Source organism: Neoarius graeffei, chromosome 3 (assembly GCF_027579695.1).
Source record: "Neoarius graeffei isolate fNeoGra1 chromosome 3, fNeoGra1.pri, whole genome shotgun sequence".
NCBI classification, from domain to species: Eukaryota; Metazoa; Chordata; class Actinopteri; order Siluriformes; family Ariidae; genus Neoarius; species Neoarius graeffei.
In genome coordinates, this window is record NC_083571.1 from 2937767 (window position 1) to 2943766 (window position 6000).

The window sequence follows — 6000 nt, forward strand, 5'->3', positions numbered from 1 at the left end:
CTGTGCGTGCACACAAGCATTTCTTTGCTCGCTGGGAAAAAGGAAGACGCGTTGAACCTCTGAAAGGCTACCAAAATTTCATTAGATATTCTTCATACATATTTACAAGCATTGGTGAACTGATACTGTTAGAGCTGGGACTTGAGCTCAGCCAAAACTGAGCCAGACACCAAAAAAGCAACAGGGTAAAGAATTTTGTAAGGGATTAGCGGCAGGCTGCCAGGTTGCTCCGTTGTGTGTAGTTGATTTTAAAAGAAACTCAGTAAATTATGTCGGGAAATAAATCCTTAAGTCTGAGTGAAAAATACTGTAGTGAGTGTGTGATAAAAGTCTGAAGACAGAAATCTTAGTTTCTCGGTCGTTAGCCTGTGCTAACTGCTCTTGATAGATAGCACTAGCTTGACTGCTTTACTAGCATTCGCAAACACTACTGATGAACACTACACCGGCTGGAAGGCGACTTCACTGCTGCACTGACTTGCAGTTAAAGTGCATATTCTGGACCAATTTCGTTTTTTATATGAAAGTATGTCCCTTTACAAACTCATCCAGAAGGGTAATTTTGCACAAGGCCATCTGTCTACAGCAGGAAAAAAAAAAAAAAAAACGCGTCTGGAAAAATTCCAAGGGAGTCTGGAGCCAGAATCGTGACATTACCTGCGAAAGTGCCAGCAGGCTGCGCGAGCTTTGCACGGTTTCAGTGCACAGCCTGTGTAGACCAAGTGCTCCCATTTCTCTCATCATCCGGACTTTTGGGAAACGATGAGTACTAATCCTATCATGATGGGTGTTGCTACACCCTCCTACGATACATCTGTTAACCATTTCAATAATTACGCGATAACGAAGAAATTTGCAGAAAACCACCAGGTCGTTTTCTCAAACAAACCAGCGCTGACGTAGGATTCAGAGCACGCGACGTCATGAAAATCAATGTTTGACGGGAAATCCAAATGCCAAGTTTTTTCAGAGGTGGACCAATTCGCCTCAAATGGCTTGATTTCAGCTGAATTTTTCTGGTATTGCGCAAGGGAAAAAAATTGCAGAGAATGCAAAATGTGACATATTTGACCAAAGTTTAATATAAAATAGGAGAATTACATTGATCTTGCTCCTGAATTTACCCGTGATATGCACTTTGTCATGTTGGCCTTTCAGAATGCCGATATGAAGAGAATGTGTGTATAAAATAATTAATAAATAACTAAGTAAAACATAGGGTCAATTTACTCAATTCTGATTGTCCATCAAGGAGGGCTTTTTTCCTTAACACGGGGCCGTATTTCTGAAATGCTATTGGCTAGTTCGTTGCTTGGTTACGGTTACAAAAATTAGCAAATTGTGTCAACAAAATGGCTGACTCTGCAATGCCAAGTTTCGCTATATTTGACAAAGAAATGATAAACCGATTGAAAGCTGCAAGCAAAAATAACCAAAAAAAAAAAAGTATGAATTTTAAGAAATGGGCCACAGAAAGACAAATAAATGGCTTTCCAGTGGCGTATGAGTGCTGAGAGTTGGACAAGGTGCGATCGCAGTTTTGTGCAGAAGTGAGGAAAGAAAATGGGGAAAACTACGAGCCGGACTCTCTTAAAAGTAATGCAGGCAGCACTGGATCGGCATCGGAGACGAGAGAAATATCCGGGATCAATCCTGAAAGATGTTACTTTTCAAGAATTGCGGAAAGTCCTTGAGGGAAAAGCGAGAGATTTGCGAAAACGAGGAACGCTTTGTTCAAATGTGCAAGATAGTCTCGCACCCTGATCGGTTCAGAAAGCGTCAACGACAAATGCTGTGAACTTGAACGGCTTCCCAAGTGTGAATTCGGCCCTGTATATTATAAACAAGTAATCGAACGGGGCCCAGGAAAATTAAGGATCAATTTCACTCGTGATTTCAAAAAGTTTTGAAAAATCACTCGTGAAACTGATCCTTAATTTTACTGTGCCCTGTACGGTTACTGATACTAACGGCTGGATTTCCTCCATCAGATCTGCTCCATTCAGCTCCGCGCCTCAGCATCGGACCAGCTGAATGGAATATACCTGATATACCACTCAACACCAGCCCAGGTTATTTAAATAATAATAACAGAGATTAACACTTCTCTTTCAGTGAATAATTGTTAAACAATATTTAAAAACAGGGAAGAAAATCAGACAAAAAAGTACAAGCTTTTCAAAGGTCAATAAAATTGGAACACTGGATGTGTATCTGCTGAAGTGAATTTTAAATGGCAGTTAACTTAATGAAACTTATACCGGAATAATAATAATAATAATAATAAAAAATGCAAGATAAAATTAAAGTTTGTGAATTATGGCGAATAAAGATGGCTTGTTTAATATTAATATGAGCTATTACACTCATCATCTCAGTTTATACAGACAGAAAAGAAGGAAAAGACACAGAAATTAAAAAAAAATACTCACTTTATAAACCTCCAGCAGCTCTGAAAACTGCGCCGAGTTCCGGTTTACAATCAAATTAAATGTTTTTTATCTCAACAAAATGGCGGCGCTGTGTTTCCTCAGCTGCACACTGCCCTTCATCATCATCATCATCAGCTCCTCCTTTCCACACATTACCAAAACCATAAACTCCAAACTGTAACAGCTCCGCGATTCTCTTCACTTTCACACAGAAATCCTTCCACAGTGAATAAACACACACAATCCGCTTCCTTCAGCGCGACTACTGAGGCACAGCATCACCACCGAAACCTCTCTCACACACACCTCCACACACACACACACACACCACCGAGCAGCGAAACCTCTCTCACTCACACCTCCACACACACACACACACACACACCACCGAGCAGCGAAACCTCTCTCACACACACCTCCACACACACACACACACACCACCTCACACACACCACCGAGCAGCGAAACCTCTCTCACTCACACCTCCACACACACACACACCACCTCACACACACCACCGAGCAGCGAAACCTCTCTCACTCACACACACACACCTCCACACACACACCACCGAGCAGCGAAACCTCTCTCACTCACACACACACACCACCTCACACACACCACCGAGCAGCGAAACCTCTCTCACTCACACACACACACCTCCACACACACACCACCAAGCAGTGAAACCCCTCAGACCTCCACACACACCACCGAGCAGCGAAACCTCTCTCACACACACACACGACCGAGCAGTGAAACCCCTCAGACCTCCACACACACCCCGAGTCCTCCACCAGCCCTCATTCAATTCACTCCATGTTTATGGGCGTGTATGAAATAGTGAATGACCTGTTGTGCGCCTGCGCAGTGAATATTTTCATCAGAGGAAAAAAAATCAGAACACCTATTGAATTTAGTGAAAAGAAAGTGTAACCTAAAACATTAGGAATATATGTGTGTGTGTGCACATTGTGTTCATTATCTATAGACAAAATACAGTGGTTTATTATTATTATTATTATTATGCCCAAAGCATATTATTATAGGTTACTAAACTAAACTGACCAAAAAATATTTTGTGATTATTTTATTTTATAGATTTTATGATGGGGTGGCACGGTGGTGTAGTGGTTAGCGCTGTCGCCTCACAGCAAGAAGGTCCGGGTTCGAGCCCCGTGGCCGGCGAGGGCCTTTCTGTGTGGAGTTTGCATGTTCTCCCCGTGTCCGCGTGGGTTTCCTCCGGGTGCTCCGGTTTCCCCCACAGTCCAAAGACATGCAGGTTAGGTTAACTGGTGACTCTAAATTGACCGTAGGTGTGAATGTGAGTGTGAATGGTTGTCTGTGTCTATGTGTCAGCCCTGTGATGACCTGGCGACTTGTCCAGGGTGAACCCCGCCTTTCGCCCGTAGTCAGCTGGGATAGGATCCAGCTCGCCCGCGACCCTGTAGAACAGGATAAAGCGGCTACAGATAATGAGATGAGAGATGAGATTCTTGTTTGCACATTACTGCCTCTCTTGCTGCTGTTCCTTGACTGTTTACATTCAAGAAGGGACATTCCACCGAATGGGTGCCATTTGCTTGTTGTACCACTCCCAAATTAAACTTAATTTGTTATATCTTTTCAATACTGATTATAATAACACACGTGTATTGGTCAACCTCAGGCTACGTTATTTTTTTTACAAGGTTTGGAAGTCAAAGATGACTGCATACTCTTTATATGAGTAAAAGGACTGAAAGTAACAGGACTGAGTTTTTAGCCTAGGATTAGCTAATAAGCCACATGGTGTCATCGCTAATAGCATGATCACACTTAGCACATTCTAGTGATTTACCAAAAATCTGTATTTTTAAAATAAACAAATATCATCTAAGAAATAATTTAAGTAACAGGACAGTATGTTGACATTGACCTTATCAGTCAAAGTTTAAAAAAAATCATCAAATATACAGAAAAGCAAATGAGAGAACTAACTTTTGGTCTTCCCATGGCCTTCAGAAGACACAACTGATGTAACTTCCTGTTGAGCATGTGATTTATGGAATGTTCCAAATTTGTCAGATGGGGTAATATGTTTGGGTAACAGGACTGAGTGAAAACCCAGGGACACGACTAAAATGTGTATTTTAACTAAGATATTGTGGATTTCTTCTGAAAAAAATATATTTAAACCATGGATAGGATATGGAGTCACACAACAGTGCAAAAGAAATACTGTTTCTGAAGGATTTTAATTATAATATTTCATAGTTAAGTATAAAGATAGAGTGCGGGGACAGGTAACACATGCTATTTTTCAGTGTTTTAGGTAGTTTTTATTAATCCTTACAATTATATATCTTAAATTTGAAATCAGATCAATGTGCAGGACATTCTGCATAATAAGGAAATGTATTTTAAAGTACATTTTTATGTGCATTTATACATATAATTTTCTAGGGACGGAAATGGCACCAATTTGATGGAATGGCTCTCAAGTAGCTTTATTTATACTTGAAGCTAAACTTGTTTTGCAGTGAAGTGAGTCAGCTTTCTTAAACACTTAAAACATCTAACATAAAACACAGCGTCATAAACATATAGCATAAAAAAGTGACATAAAACACAACATAAACACATAAACCCCCACTAAGACTTTATTAAAAAGACTGATGGCAGCAGGAACAAAATTGTTTTTATAACACGGTTTTACATTGTGGTATTTTATATCTCCGTCCTGATGATATAAAAGGAACTCACACTGTCGTGGTGACCTTGCACATTGCTTGCACATATTTGCACATTACTGCCCTTCTGCTGCTACGACTGATCATTGCCTTATTTCTTGTATTACACTACCTATTTTTTGCACTATATTTACCTTTATTTTGCACTATATTGGGTTTTTGCTTTTATTTTGCACTATATTGCCTTTACTTTGTATGATTTCTTCCGTCTATTTATTTGTAATTGGCATTCATGGTGGACAGCAAACTAAGAATTTCACTGTGCAAGAGCTCATGTCCTTACTATGTATATGACAATAAACAGTTTGAACTTGATAATATTCTGTATTTAATAATAAGAGCCTTAGTGTTTTTATCCATGATTGCTGTGCTCTGCTTTTTATTTAATGCCGCGTGCTTCTGTGACGTCACATAAACTCTGACGTCATAACTGGGTGGAAAAGCAGTGTGGCGTTTTCAGAATTCCGCCGAACTTTGTGAATGAGGTGAGTTTTATGAACTTGCTCTGAACAGGAGACAAAAAAAAAAAAAAAAGTCATGAATTTCACGAACAGAGGCGGCGCTGGTTTGGCGAGTCTTTGGCGGCCCCTGCTGGTTGCGGTCGGAGCTGCAGCCGCTGCCACCAGCATTTACTGGTTTGTGAAAAGTAAGGACACAACTCCGGGACCGGCTCTGGTCCAAACCACAGCGGTTCTTAAGAAGAACCGGGTCACGGTGAGTCTTTCCTGCTCCTGACTTTAACCCTCCAGTGTAAAGTCTCTGATTAAACAGCAGAGCTTCTTTCAAACTGGACTGTTTCTCTACATTATTATTATTATTATTATTTTCACAAATGA

At 40.5% G+C, this 6000-nt stretch overlaps 1 protein-coding gene across 12 annotated transcripts in view; it reads right to left on the reverse strand.

The window, feature by feature from the left end:
* Positions 1-3258, reverse strand: part of LOC132883075 (uncharacterized) — a 38720-nt gene extending 35462 nt beyond the window's left edge. For 11 of the 12 annotated variants that reach the window (XM_060916256.1, XM_060916254.1, XM_060916253.1 and 8 more), the window contains exon 1: positions 2433-3258. The gene's annotated coding sequence lies outside the window, so the exon portion shown is untranslated. The remainder of the gene's footprint in view (positions 1-2432) is intronic. The other variant, XM_060916246.1, reaches the window with a different exon arrangement.
* Positions 3259-6000: the final 2742 nt, after the last annotated feature.